The sequence below is a fragment of the Phyllobates terribilis genome, unplaced genomic scaffold, assembly GCF_046119375.1.
Source record: "Phyllobates terribilis strain yellow unplaced genomic scaffold, ASM4611937v1 Scaffold_3__8_contigs__length_932513732, whole genome shotgun sequence".
Taxonomy (NCBI): Eukaryota; Metazoa; Chordata; class Amphibia; order Anura; family Dendrobatidae; genus Phyllobates; species Phyllobates terribilis.
Window position 1 is genome coordinate 484,678,014 of NW_027362763.1, and position 15,754 is coordinate 484,693,767.

The window sequence follows — 15,754 nt, forward strand, 5'->3', positions numbered from 1 at the left end:
CACAATGCCAAGTTAATTCCGCATGTGTCAACCAGCTAAATCTGCAGGGGGTTGAATACTACTTGTAGGCACTGTATATGGAGGTTTGTGTGATGACTATCTTACTCTTTGGAGGCCCATTATACTGTGTGGAGGGCTGTGTGAGGGTCAAAGTTGGGGGATTATACTGTGTTGGGGTCCCTATCCTTTCCCAGGGGAGTGAAAGTGGGGTAGAGTAGGGTCATCACATCATACTCTGTGTGTTGAGGGTACTGTGGAGGAATTCACTGTTGGGGTACAATACTGGTTTGTGGGGCACTTTTGTTGGCATCATATTTTATGGATGCAATGAAAGTAGAATCAAGGGCTTCAGTAGGAGGAAAAACACTTTGTAAAGGCTGCAAAGTTGTGATATATGCTCTTCTGGGACCCTGCCGAATATATATATATTTTTTTTTTGGGGGGGGGGATTAGAACTTGTGCTATGGGGCTCCATGATTTCTCTGTATTCCCCTGCCTATTCTCTTAACTTTTTGAACCATCTTTTCACAACCTTAAAATATTAGTGAACTGAAGGCCATTGCCCGTGAGGAATGGGATAAAATTGCTCCAGGAACATTTTCAGAAATTGACGTCTGGCTATGCATCATTTTTACAGTAGGTCACAACAGTCAAAGGGTGCTCTAAAGATACTTGTGGGGAAGGTCTTGAATAATATTGGGATTGACTTGTCATTAAAAGTGGCATTAAAACTACCCGGCAAGTAAAATTATACTTTCTTTGAGCAGGGGTGTATCTAGGAGAGCGGAGCAGGATACAGTACAGACCAAAAGTTTGGACACACCTTCTCATTTAAAGATTTTTCTGTATTTTTATGACTGTGAAAATTGTACATTCACACTGAAGGCATCAAAACTATGAATTAACACATGTGGAATATACTTAACAAAAAAGTGTGAAATAACTGAAAATATGTATTATATTCTAGGTTCTTCAAAGTAGCCACCTTTTGCTTTGATGACTGCTTTGCACACTCTTAGCATTCTATTGATGAGCTTCAAGAGGTAGTCACCGGAAATGGTTTTCACTTCACAGGTGTGCCCTGTCAGGTTTGATAAGTGGGATTTCTTGCATTTATAAATGGGGTTGGGACCATCAGTTGTGTTGTGCAGAAGTCTGGTGGATACACAGCTGATAGTCCTAGAGAATAGACTGTTAGCTGCTTTTTTCTTGCCATAATACAAATTCTAAGTAAAGGAAAACGAGTGCCATCATTACTTTAAGAAATGAAGGTCAGTCAGTGCGAAAAATTGGGCAAACTTTGAAAGTGTCCCCAAGTGCAGTTGCAAAAACCATCAAGCGCTACAAAGAAACTGGCTCACATGAGGACCTCCCCAGGAAAGGAAGACCAAGAGTCACCTCTGCTTCTGAGGATAAGTTTATCTGAGTCACCAGCCTCAGAAATCGCAGGTTAACAGCAGCTCCGATTAGAGACCAGGTCAATGCCACACAGAGTTCTAGCAGCAGACACATCTCTTCAACAACTGTTATGAGGAGACTTTGTGCAGCAGGCCTTCATGGTAAAATAGCTGCTAGGAAACCACTGCTATGGACAGGCAACAAGCAGAAGAGACTTGTTTGGGCTAAAGAACCATGTGACATACTAATGTGAGTAAATGACAGTCAAAATGGTTTTACCTTAACACCAGATGTTACCTTTCCTTTTTACTACGCATTATCTGAAGAGTGTTATCACCATATACGATGTGGGGTGTTACATAGGACTTCAGGTTATCATTTACTACATTTAAATGAGGTTTGTCATATCTCACTCAACATTTATACACAGGTGTATACCACCAGAACGACAATAAATTATTGGGAAAAGGAAAGGATGTGAATAGAATTTTAACTTTTATTTGAAAATTCTATTTACATTTTTTCAAAATAATTTTTCTTTGCATAACACATGCACCTACAGTGGGTATGGAAAGTATTCAGACCCCTTTAAATTTTTCACTCTTTGTTTCATTGCAGCCATTTGGTAAATTCTAAAAAGTTATTTTTTTTCTCATTAAAGTACACTCTGTAAAGTACACTTTCTTGACTGAAAAAAAAACAAAAATGTAGAAATTTTTGCAAATTTATTAAAAAAGAAAAACTGAAAGATCATATGGTCATAAGTATTCAGACCCTTTGCTCAGTATGTTGAGCTAGTACAGCCATGAGTCTTCTTGGGAATGATGCAACAAGTTTTTCACACCTGGATTTGAGGATCCTCTGCCATTCTTCCTTGCAGATCCTCTCCAGTTCCGTCAGGTTGGATGGTGAACATTGGTGGATAGCCATTTTCAGGTCTCTCCACGGATGCTCAATTGGGTTTAGCTCAGGGCTCTGTCTGGGCCAGTGAAGAATGTTCACAGAGTTGTTCTGAAGCCACTCCTTTGTTATTTTAGCTGTGTGCTTAGGGTCATTGTCTTGTGGGAAGGTGAACTTTTGGCCAAGTCTGAGGTCCAGAGCATTCTGGAAGCAGTTTTCATCCAGGATATCTCTGTACTTGGCCACATTCATGTTTCCTTCAATTGCAACAAGTCGTCTTGTCCCTGCAGCTGAAAAACACCCCCATAGCATGATGATACCACCAACATGTTTCACTGTTTGGATTGTATTGTGCACGTGATAAGCAGTGCCTGGTTTTCTCCACACATACCGCTTAGAATTATCACCAAAAAGTTCTATCTTTGTCTCATCAGACCAGAGAATCTTATTTCTCATAGTCTGGGAGTCCTTCATGTGTTTTTGAGAAAACTCTATGCGGGCTTTCATATGTCTTCCACTGAGGAGAGGCTTCCATCTGGCCACTCTGCCATAAAAGCCCGACTGGTGGGGGGCTGCAGTGATAGTTGACTTTGTAGAACTTTCTCCCATCTCCCTACTGCATCTCTGGAGCTCAGTCACAGTGATCTTGGGGTTCTTCTTTACCTCTCTCACCAAGTATCTTCTCCCACGAATGCTCAGTTTGGCTGGACGGCCAGGTCTAGGAAGACTCCTGGTGGTCCCAAACTTCTTCCATTTAAGGATTATAGAGGCCACTGTGCTCTTAGGAACCTTGAGTACTGCAGAAATTCTTTTGTAACCTTGGCCAGATCTGTGCCTTGCCACAATACTGTCTCTGAGCTCCTTGGGCAGTTCCTTTGAGCTCATGATTCTCATTTGGTCTGACATGCACAGTGAGCTGTGAAGTCTTATATAGGCAGGTGTGTGCCTTTCCAAATTAAGTCCACTCAGTTTAATTAAACACAGCTGGACTGCAATGAAGGAGTAGAACTATCTCAAGGAGGATCACAAGGAAATGGACAGCATGTGACTGAGCAAAGGGTCTGAATACTTATGACCATGTGATATTTCAATTTTTCTTTTTCTAATAAATTTGCCAAAATGTCTTCATTTCTGTTTTTTTCAGTCAAGATGGGGTGCAGAGTGTACTTTAATGAGAAAAAAAAAAGAACTTTTTAGAATTTACCAAATGGCTGCAATGAAACAAAGAGTGAAAAATGTAAAGGGGTCTGAATACTTTACGTACCTACTGTATGTGGATGCATATAAGGTCACCGTCAAGGAGTACTTGACAGTGGCACAAAAATTCCCGGTTGCTCTGTGGTGTAATATATAAATATAATTCTAAGGATGCCTTACCATAGTCTCTTAAAATTGAATGGTTAGGCAATACAATCTCCATAATAATAAGTTCCCTATATTGAGACAAAAAAAGAGAAAATAAATTAGGATCTCTATCTAGAAAGATGAGATCCTAAGAGGTGTTGTGTCCACTTGTGCTGTACTAGATTCCAGCCAATTAGAATAAGAGTGAATGAGCCTGTAAATAGATTTGTTGGTCACACTAATGAAGCGTGCAGATTTTAATTATATGTCTTTAGCTTTAGTTCATCAATATATGTGATGGAAGTTTCTGTTAGTTACTTAGGTATAAGACACATATAGTGAGCTAATCACACTCATACTAAAACATTTAGACCACACCCTAATGTGTGCGGTCAGTGCGTATCCACATGTGAGTATAGTAGCCATCGAGCTGTAAATGGTCTCACTAAGATGGTAGTATGCTCAGGATGAAGCATGATCAGTATGGTAGCGGATCACACTAATCGCACATCCCCGCTGCCGCACCTGTCATATGCAGTCAGCATGCCCAGTCATATATGAGTACCAAAACAGCTGATCGCTGCAGGTGCGGTCTCGCAAACAATGGCTGTTCTGATACACTCTACAGACAGCGTGGTCAGCAGTTTGTTAGCGTTGCCACATTACTGATTGCCCCATACAGGTCTCATTGGTAATATCTTATCTAAACCACCACTAATAAAACTCGGGACTCGGTCTCTGACGCAGGGCTTTATATTATATGCATGTTTAAGGGCATACCAACTGGACAATTTCTCCGTGCAAGAAGAATTTGCTCTGAAGGTGATGTCTTTGACACACAGGCAATGCAGTTGCAAAAGAGATTTACTGTTCGCGGATATAGTCAAAATAATATGAATCTTGCATACCATCGAGCAAAACATTCTAATCATCAACAACTCCTTCATTCATCCACTAAACGTGCAGTAGACAATCAGATGAGGTTTATTACATAATTCCATTCCCATTGGCCCCATATGAGGAAGATTCTGGAGAAATTCTGGACAATTTTGCACAGTGATCCCATTGTAAAACAGTATATTTCAATGAATGCCAGTGTTACTGCTAGACGTGGACGTAATCTGAAAGACATACTTGTGTCTAGCCACTATCAACCTACTGTAAATCGCCTCACTTCGTTTATCCCACTAACAACTGCCACTAACATTTCTGTGGCTTCCAAACACTTCTGCAGCGTGCACGGAGGGGATCTTTCCACACTGATTTTCTATTCTGATTTTGATGGTATTAAAAAAATATACAGACCCACAAGAGGTGACAAAATTAAAGGGAATCTGTCACCCCCTGGGACTTATCTGACTTCTAGTATGGGCATACAGGTGCTTGAAATGTAAGTCTATTCCTACCTGTATGCCCCATATTAGCGGTCTTGTTGCTGTGCAATGTCTTTTTATTCCTACAAGTTTCTGATGTGTTCCAGCTCCAGGGACAGGAAGAATGTAGTATTGGCGTCTCTGTCCCCTGACAGGCAGAGACACCATCCCACTTACCACCTCGCTCCCTGCCCGGCGTCCTCCGGCGCTCCTGCCTCTGTTGCTGCTGGCGCACGCAGCTTCCCGGGCACTGTGCTTAGGGCGCACTCCCTTCCTCTTAAAGGGGCCGCGCGCACCGTCCTAAGGAGTCCCCGGCCAATGGCCGGAGGACCTCATACAAAAGGCACCTCCTCCAAAATGGAGGTGCCCGTGCAAGGTTGTAGCGTTGTGTGTTAAACTCTGCTTCAGCCCTCAGGTCCTGCTGCTAGCCTGACTACCAGTCCAGCCCACCAGCCTGACTACCAGTCCAGCCCGCCAGCCTGACTACCAGTCCAGCCCGCCAGCCTGACTACCAGTCCAGCCCGCCAGCCTGACTACAAGTCCAGCCCGCCAGCCTGACTACAAGTCCAGCCCGCCAGTCTGACTACCAGTCCAGCCCGCCAACCTGACTACCAGTCCAGCCTGACTACCCGTCCAGCCCGCCAGCCTGACCACCAGTCCGGCCCGCCCGCCTGACTACCAGTCCGGCCCGCCCGCCTGACTACCAGTCCGGCCCGCCCGCCTGACTACCAGTCCGGCCCGCCAACCTGACTACAAGTCAGGCCCGCCAGCCTGACCACAAGTCCAGCCGTCCAGCCTGACCACAAGTCCAGCCGGCCAGCCTGACCACAAGTCCAGCCGGCCAGCCTGACCACAAGTCCAGCCGGCCAGCCTGACCACAAGTCCAGCCGGCCAGCCTGACTACAAGTCCAGCCCGCCAGCCTGACTACAAGTCCAGCCGGCCAGCCTGACTACAAGTCCTGCCGGCCAGCCTGACTACAAGTCCAGCCGGCCAGCCTGACTACAAGTCCAGCCGGCCAGCCTGACTACAAGTCATTGCAATCTGACATTTACGCATAGGGTTGAAATTTCTGCCATTTCATTTTTGGATTTGAATTTGCGGGGCATTCCAGATCAACACATATTGACTAGTACTTACTGTAAACCACAGTCTGGAAATACTATTTTGCATGCAAGTAGTAGTCAAATGCCCCATACTATCAAAGCATTACCTGTGGGTGAATTTACACGTGTTGCAAGGAACTGCAATGATGAAAACACTCTATCTACAGAACTTACACATACATGGTCCAAACTTTCAGAAAGGGGGTATCCTAAATGGACCCTGAGTAGAGCCAAACATATAATCAAACACAAGAGACACCAAAATTTGAGACCACGTATTGTTCACAATAATTCTAATAGACTAGTCCTGTCATTGCAGTATAGCCCTCAGTTTAATATAATCAAATCTATTTTTTTCAAACACATATCCATTTTGTATGAGGATGCAACTTTATCTAAAATTTTACAATCCAATTGCTCTGTAGTAGCAAGGAGAGGTGTCACTATTGGTAACATCGTTTCACCGTCTTTTTTCTCCTCTAATAATTTAAAAAGTAATACTTGGCTAAATTACTCTGGTTTCTATAAGTGCGGCCAAAATAGATGTCGGACATGCAAATATACATCAGCTATTAAAGAATTTTTCAATTATAACCACACAGAAACTTTCAAAATCAAAGGACATATAAATTGTAACAGCACGAATGTGGTTTATATAATTCTATGCAAAATTTGTGATCTTATATATGTTGGTTGCACTACAAGAAATCTTAAAGTTCGCATTTCAGAACATTTAACTGATATATCTTCTCTTTCTAGTACCAACCGTAATATTTCACATGCCTCTAGGCATTTTATTCAATTTCACCAGAGATCGTGCAGTTCTCTACAGGTCATTGGTATAGAGAGGGTTAAACCTGCATGCCGAGGAGGAGATTCCAGACACCGTTTACTCACCAGAGAAGCATTCTGGATTTACAACCTTGGATCCCGTTTCCCAGACGGACTCAATGCACGACGTGAAATCATGTTTCATTATTGATTCTACTTCATGTTTCTGTCAGTTTATTTTATTTATTTCATGTAACATTCTATGTTAAAATGAATTTTATCTCTTTTTTTGTTCTTTCTCTTCATAATGGTTTTATTGTTTTTTCCATTTTATGTGATTGGCTCACACTAATTATGCACCCTATTCACACTCTCATGTGACCAAGCATATCGATCTGATTGGTTGTTATTGGATATAATACTATAGAGTGTCATATGCATGTTAGCTTTGACAAAGAACACAGCTCTGTGTTCGAAACGCATTGCGTTTTTTCCATGTGAGATTCCCCGATGTAATTTGGAAATTCTTAAACTGCGTGGATTTGCTTCAATAAATATTTGCACTTTTGGAAGCTGGTTTCTTCAACTTTTTTGACTACAAGTCCAGCCCGCCAGAAACAGTTGCAATCAGAATTGTTCAACTCTCCCAAGTTTTTTAGCAAACTTTCTTTGCTGGTCTCTTGGGATATGCTTGTGATTGTCCTGTTAGAAGGTACAATGATGCCCAAGCTATAGCCTCACCGCAGAAGGCATGATGTTCTCACCTAGGATTTCCAGATCGTTGAGCGCGAAACAATAAAGTTTCTTTGTCCCACATTCAGTCACTGTAGCCAGTGTTTCTTTAACTTTGAACTTTGGAACTACACATGCAACTCTAGGAACATTCAATGCTTGTGCTATATTTCTGTAACTTTTTCCTTGTGTGTGTACAAGACAATTACCTATTTTTAGTGGCGTGGAGTGGGCCCGGTGCCATCACGCCCCCACCCCTCCTCCGCCTGTCATCACATGTTCAACTGTATCGGCATCCTGAAATGCTGATACAGTTGAAAGCAATGATGAAAGAGGGAGCATCAACTGACGCTTCTTTCTCCATCATTCTTCCTTGGCATTTGACGTCTCAGAGCAGAGGGCACGATGACATCACTACATGGCGCCTGCTGCGCTGAGGTATGTGAGTGCTTCAGAACGCTCGCTGCAGAGACCGGAGCAGCAGGGGAATGAGGAGGAGAAATGAGTATTGTAATTTATTTTTTTTAAAATCAATGAGTACATTGTGATGGCCATAATACTGTATAAAGGACTATAGGGAGTGCATTATACTATATAGAGGACTATGAAAAGTGCATTAAACTGTATGGATGATGGAGAACTATAGGGAGTGCATTATGCTATATGAAGGACTATGGGGAGTGCATTATTCTGTATGGAGGACAGTGGGGAGTGCATTATATTGTATGTGGGTGCATTATACTGTATGAAGGACTATGGGGAGCACATTCTGCTATATGGAGGACTATGGGGATAGCATTATTCTGTATTGAGGACTGTGAGTGTATTACACTGTATTGTGGTCTATGGGGCGTGCATTATACTGTATGGGGACTATGGGGAGTGCATTATACTGTATGGACTATGGAGGACTATAGAGAATGCATTATACTACATGGAGGACAGTGTGGCTCTCATTATACTGTATGGAGGACTATGGGGAGCACATTATACTGTATGGAGGACTATGGGGAGTGCATCACACTGTATGGGAGGACTATGGAGGGTGCATTATACTATATGGAGGACTATGGGGAGTGCATTATACTATGTGGAGAACTATAGGTGTGCATTATACTTTATGGAGAACTATGGGGAGTGCATTATACTGTATGGAGGACTATGAGATCCATTATACTATATGGACAGCTATGTGGGGGCTATTTTAATATTTGGAGAGCTATGTGTAGGCTATTATACTGTATACAAGAAATTATACAGCCTAAAGGTTTGTGTGGGGTCCATGGTACTATATGGAGGTTTGTGTGATGACTATCTTACTCTTTGGAGGCCCATTATACTGTGTGGAGGGCTGTGTGAGGGTCAAAGTTGGGGGATTATACTGTGTTGGGGTCACTATCCTTTCCCAGGGGAGTGAAAGTGGGGTAGAGTAGGGTCATCACATCATACTCTGTGTGTTGAGGGTACTGTGGAGGAATTCACTGTTGGGGTACAATACTGGTTTGTGGGGCACTTTTGTTGGCATCATATTTTATGGATGCAATGAAAGTAGAATCAAGGGCTTCAGAAGGAGGAAAAACACTTTGTAAAGGCTGCAAAGTTGTGATATATGCTCTTCTGGGACCCTGCCGAATATTTTTTCTTTTTGGGGGGGGGGGACTAGAACTTGTGCTATGGGGCTCCATGATTTCTCTGTATTCCCCTGCCTATTCTCTTAACTTTTTGAACCATCTTTTCACAACCATAAAATATTAGTGAACTGGAGGCCATTGCCCGTGAGGAATGGGATAAAATTGCTCGAGGAACATTTCCAGAAATTGACGTCTGGCTATGCATCATTTTTACAGTAGGTCACAACAGTCAAAGGGTGCTCTAAAGATACTTGTGGGGAAGGTCTTGAATAATATTGGGATTGACTTGTGATTAAAAGTGGCATTAAAACTACCCAGCAAGTAAAATTATACTTTCTTTAAGCAGGGGTGTATCTAGGAGAGCGGAGCAGGATACAGTACAGACCAAAAGTTTGGACACACCTTCTCATTTAAAGATTTTTCTGTATTTTTATGACTATGAAAATTGTACATTCACACTGAAGGCATCAAAACTATGAATTAACACATGTGGAATTATATACTTAAAAAAGTGTGAAATAACTGAAAATATGTCTTATATTCTAGGTTCTTCAAAGTAGCCACCTTTTGCTTTGATGACTGCTTTGCACACTCTTGGCATTCTCTTGATGAGCTTCAAGAGGTAGTCACCGGAAATGGTTTTCACTTCACAGGTGTGCCCTGTCAGGTTTGATAAGTGGGATTTCTTGCCTTTATAAATGGGGTTGGGACCATCAGTTGTGTTGTGCAGAAGTCTGGTGGATACACAGCTGATAGTCCTAGAGAATAGACTGTTAGCTGCTTTTTTCTTGCCATAATACAAATTCTAAGTAAAGAAAAACGAGTGCCATCATTACTTTAAGAAATGAAGGTCAGTCAGTGCGAAAAATTGGGCAAACTTTGAAAGTGTCCCCAAGTGCAGTTGCAAAAACCATCATGCGCTACAAAGAAACTGGCTCACATGAGGACCTCCCCAGGAAAGGAAGACCAAGAGTCACCTCTGCTTCTGAAGATAAGTTTATCTGAGTCACCAGCCTCAGAAATCGCAGGTTAACAGCAGATTAGAGACCAGGTCAATGCCACACAGAGTTCTAGCAGCAGACACATCTCTTCAACAACTGTTAAGAGGAGACTTTGTGCAGCAGGCCTTCATGGTAAAATAGCTGCTAGGAACCCACTGCTACGGACAGGCAACAAGCAGAAGAGACTTGTTTGGGCTAAAGAACCATGTGACATACTAATGTGAGTAAATGACAGTCAAAATGGTTTTACCTTAACACCAGATGTTACCTTTCCTTTTTACTACGCATTATCTGAAGAGTGTTATCACCATATACGATGTGGGGTGTTACATAGGACTTCAGGTTATCATCTACTACATTTAAATGAGGTTTGTCATATCTCACTCAACATTTATACACAGGTGTATACCTCCAGAACGACAATAAATTATTGGGAAAAGGAAAGGATGTGAATAGAATTTTAACTTTTATTTGAAAATTCTATTTACATTTTTTCAAAATAATTTTTCTTTGCATAACACATGCACCTACAGTGGGTATGGAAAGTATTCAGACCCCTTTAAATTTTTCACTCTTTGTTTCATTGCAGCCATTTGGTAAATTCTAAAAAGTTATTTTTTTTCTCATTAAAGTACACTCTGTAAAGTACACTTTCTTGACTGAAAAAAAAACAAAAATGTAGAAATTTTTGCAAATTTATTAAAAAAGAAAAACTGAAAGATCATATGGTCATAAGTATTCAGACCCTTTGCTCAGTATGTTGAGCTAGTACAGCCATGAGTCTTCTTGGGAATGATGCAACAAGTTTTTCACACCTGGATTTGAGGATCCTCTGCCATTCTTCCTTGCAGATCCTCTCCAGTTCCGTCAGGTTGGATGGTGAACATTGGTGGACAGCCATTTTCAGGTCTCTCCACAGATGCTCAATTGGGTTTAGCTCAGGGCTCTGTCTGGGCCAGTGAAGAATGTTCACAGAGTTGTTCTGAAGCCACTCCTTTGTTATTTTAGCTGTGTGCTTAGGGTCATTGTCTTGTGGGAAGGTGAACTTTTGGCCAAGTCTGAGGTCCAGAGCATTCTGGAAGCAGTTTTCATCCAGGATATCTCTGTACTTGGCCACATTCATGTTTCCTTCAATTGCAACCAGTCGTCTTGTCCCTGCAGCTGAAAAACACCCCCATAGCATGATGATACCACCAACATGTTTCACTGTTGGGATTGTATTGGGCACGTGATGAGCAGTGCCTGGTTTTCTCCACACATACCGCTTAGAATTATCACCAAAAAGTTCTATCTTTGTCTCATCAGACCAGAGAATCTTATTTCTCATAGTCTGCGAGTCCTTCATGTGTTTTTGAGCAAACTCTATGCGGGCTTTCATATATCTTCCACTGAGGAGAGGCTTCCATCTGGCCGCTCTGCCATAAAAGCCCGACTGGTGGAGGGCTGCAGTGATAGTTGACTTTGTGGAACTTTCTCCCATCTCCCTACTGCATCTCTGGAGCTCAGTCACAGTGATCTTGGGGTTCTTCTTTACCTCTCTCACCAAGTATTTTCTCCCACGATTGCTCAGTTTGGCTGGACGGCCAGGTCTAGGAAGACTTCTGGTGGTCCCAAACTTCTTCCATTTAAGGATTATAGAGGCCACTGTGCTCTTAGGAACCTTGAGTACTGCAGAAATTCTTTTGTAACCTTGGCCAGATCTGTGCCTTGCCACAATACTGTCTCTGAGCTCTTTGGGCAGTTCCTTTGAGCTCATGATTCTCATTTGGTCTGACATGCACAGTGAGCTGTGAAGTCTTATATAGGCAGGTGTGTGCCTTTCCACATTAAGTCCTCTCAGTTTAATTAAACACAGCTGGACTCCAATGAAGGAGTAGAACTATCTCAAGGAGGATCACAAGGAAATGGACAGCATGTGACTGAGCAAAGGGTCTGAATACTTATGACCATGAGATATTTCAATTTTTCTTTTTCTAATAAATTTGCCAAAATGTCTTCATTTCTGTTTTTTTCAGTCAAGATGGGGTGCAGAGTGTACTTTAATGAGAAAAAAAAAGAACTTTTTAAAATTTACCAAATGGCTGCAATGAAACAAAGAGTGAAAAATGTAAAAGGGTCTGAATACTTTACGTACCTACTGTATGTGGATGCATATAAGGTCACCGTCAAGGAGTACTTGACAGTGGCCCAAAAATTCCCGCTTGCTCTGCGGTGTAATGTATAAATATAATTCGAAGGATGCCTTACCATAGTCTCTTAAAATTGAATGGTTAGGCAATACAATCTCCATAATAATAATAATAATAAGTTCCCTATATTGAGACAAAAAAAGAGAAAATAAATTAGGATCTCTATCTAGAAAGATGAGATCCTAAGAGGTGTTGTGTCCACTTGTGCTGTACTAGATTCCAGCCAATTAGAATAAGAGTGAATGAGCCTGTAAATAGATTCGTTGGTCACACCAATGAAGCGTGCAGATTTTAATTATATGTCTTTAGCTTTAGTTCATCAATATATGTGATGGAAGTTTCTGTTAGTTACTTAGGTATAAGACACATATAGTGAGCTAATCACACTCATACTAAAACATTTAGACCACACCCTAATGTGTGCGGTCAGTGCGTATCCACATGTGAGTATAGTAGCCATCGAGCTGTAAATGGTCTCACTAAGATGGTAGTATGCTCAGGATGAAGCATGATCAGTATGGTAGCGGATCACACTAATCGCACATCCCCGCTGCCGCACCTGTCATATGCAGTCAGCATGCCCAGTCATATGTGAGTACCAAAACAGCTGATCGCTGCAGGTGTGGTCTCGCAAACACAATGGCTGTTCTGATACACTCTACAGACAGCGTGGTCAGCAGTTTGTTAGCGTTGCCACATTACTGATTGCCCCATACAGGTCTCATTGGTAATATCTTATCTAAACCACCACTAATAAAACTCGGGACTCGGTCTCTGACGCAGGGCTTTATATTATATGCATGTTTAAGGGCATACCAACTGGACAATTTCTCCATGCAAGAAGAATTTGCTCTGAAGGTGATGTCTTTGACACACAGGCAATGCAGTTGCCAAAGAGATTTACTGTTCGCGGATATAGTCAAAATAATATGAATCTTGCATACCATCGAGCAAAACATTCTAATCATCAACAACTCCTTCATTCATCCACTAAACGTGCAGTAGACAATCAGATGAGGTTTATTACATAATTCCATTCCCATTGGCCCCATATGAGGAAGATTCTGGAGAAATTCTGGCCAATTTTGCACAGTGATCCCATTGTAAAACAGTATATTTCAATGAATGCCAGTGTTACTGCTAGACGTGGACGTAATCTGAAAGACATACTTGTGTCTAGCCACTATCAACCTACTGTAAATCGCCTCACTTCGTTTATCCCACTAACAACTGCCACTAACATTTCTGTGGCTTCCAAACACTTCTGCAGCGTGCACGGAGGGGATGTTTCCACACTGATTTTCTATTCTGATTTTGATGGTATTAAAAAAGTATACAGACCCACAAGAGGTGACAAAATTAAAGGGAATCTGTCACCCCCTGGGACTTATCTGACTTCTAGTATGGGCATACAGGTGCTTGAAATGTAAGTCTATTCCTACCTGTATGCCCCATATTAGCGGTCTTGTTGCTGTGCAATGTCTTTTTATTCCTACAAGTTTCTGATGTGTTCCAGCTCCGGGGACAGGAAGAATGTAGTATTGGCGTCTCTGTCCCCTGACAGGCAGAGACACCGTCCCACTTACCACCTCGCTCCCTGCCCGGCGTCCTCCGGCGCTCCTGCCTCTGTTGCTGCTGGCGCACGCAGCTTCCCGAGCACTGTGCTTAGGGCTCTCTCCCTCCCTCTTAAAGGGGCCGCGCGCGCCGTCCTAAGGAGTCCCCGGCCAATGGCCGGAGGACCTCATATAAAAGGCACCTCCTCCAAAATGGAGGTGCCCGTGCAAGGTTGTAGCGTTGTGTGTTAAACTCTGCTTCAGCCCTCAGGTCCTGCTGCTAGCCTGACTACCAGTCCAGCCCGCCAGCCTGACTACCAGTCCAGCCCGCCAGCCTGACTACAAGTCCAGCCCGCCAGCCTGACTACAAGTCCAGCCCGCCAGCCTGACTACAAGTCCAGCCCGTCAGCCTGACTACAAGTCCAGCCCGCCAGCCTGACTACAAGTCCAGCCCGCCAGCCTGACTACAAGTCCAGCCCACCAGCCTGAGTACAAGTCCAGCCTGACTACCAGTCCAGCCCGCCAGCCTGACTACCAGTCCTGTCTGCCAGTCTGTCTATGGGCCCAACCCATCTGCCTACCTGGAAGCATCTGCCTGTTTACCTGCCGTGCCAACGTGCCTGCTTACCTGGAAGCACCTGCCTGTTACCTGCTGTGCCTACTAGCTAGCCTACCTGGAGGCTCCTGCTTGTTACCTGCCGTGCCTACCTGTCAGCCTACCTGGAGGCTCCTGCTTGTTACCTGCCGTGTCTGCCTGTCAGCCTACCTAGATCACCGGTCAGCCTGCCTGCCGTGCTCATCTGCTGTACCGGTCAGTCCTTGCCTTCTGACCCGTGGGAGTCACCTGCTCTCATACAAGGTCGGTCCCCAGAGTAGCACCTGGTGCCCCTGCTCGGTCCTTCCCTGGTCACGGAGTCGAATGAGCCACCGTACGACCTTGGTCGGTCCGAGTTGATACCTAGTTACGCCCCTCTGGTCCCTCCTTGCACTGCAGCACAGAGGTTCCACCACCCGGATCCGTAACAGCTTGCACGGGCCATGGAACCCGGTGGCCCCCAGGCCCCTTCGCTTGCTGACCTGTACCAGGAGGTTTCTCGTCAGAGATTCCAACAGGAAACCATCCTGACCTACCTGCGGTCTGTCAACTCTCGCCTGGACACGCTGTCTATTCCACCTGTGTCCGCCTCGACTTGAGCGACATCCGCTCTGGCAGCGCTGCTGCCTACCAATACCACGACTTCAAGCCTAGGACCTCGGCTTTCTGCGCCTCGTCGTTTTGGAGGTGACCCCGTCTTATGTCGGGGCTTTCTGAACCAGTGCATGCTGCACTTGAACTTCTGGCACATCAGTTTCCCTCCGACCGGGCCAAGGTGGCATTCATCATGTCTCACCTCACTGGGGAAGCATTGGCATGGCTAAACCCCTTATGGGAGAGAGGGGATTCCCTGGTGTCCGATCTTCCGGCTTTCCTCACTGCCTTCTGGAGGATCTTTGATGAACCCGGACAAAGGATTTCTACTGCCTCCTCATTGCTCCGTCTCCGCCAAGGGAGTCTCACCATGGCCCAGTATGCCATACGGTTCCGTATCCTCGCTTCTGAGCTTGCCTGGGACAATGAGGCCCTGGTGTCCACCTTCTGGGAGGGCCTTTCCGGTCGGATTAAGGACGAGTTAGCCGGCCGGGACATTCCTACCACCCTGCATGACCTGGTGTCACTAGCAACCCGGATTGACATCCGTTTCCTAGAACGTGCTAAGA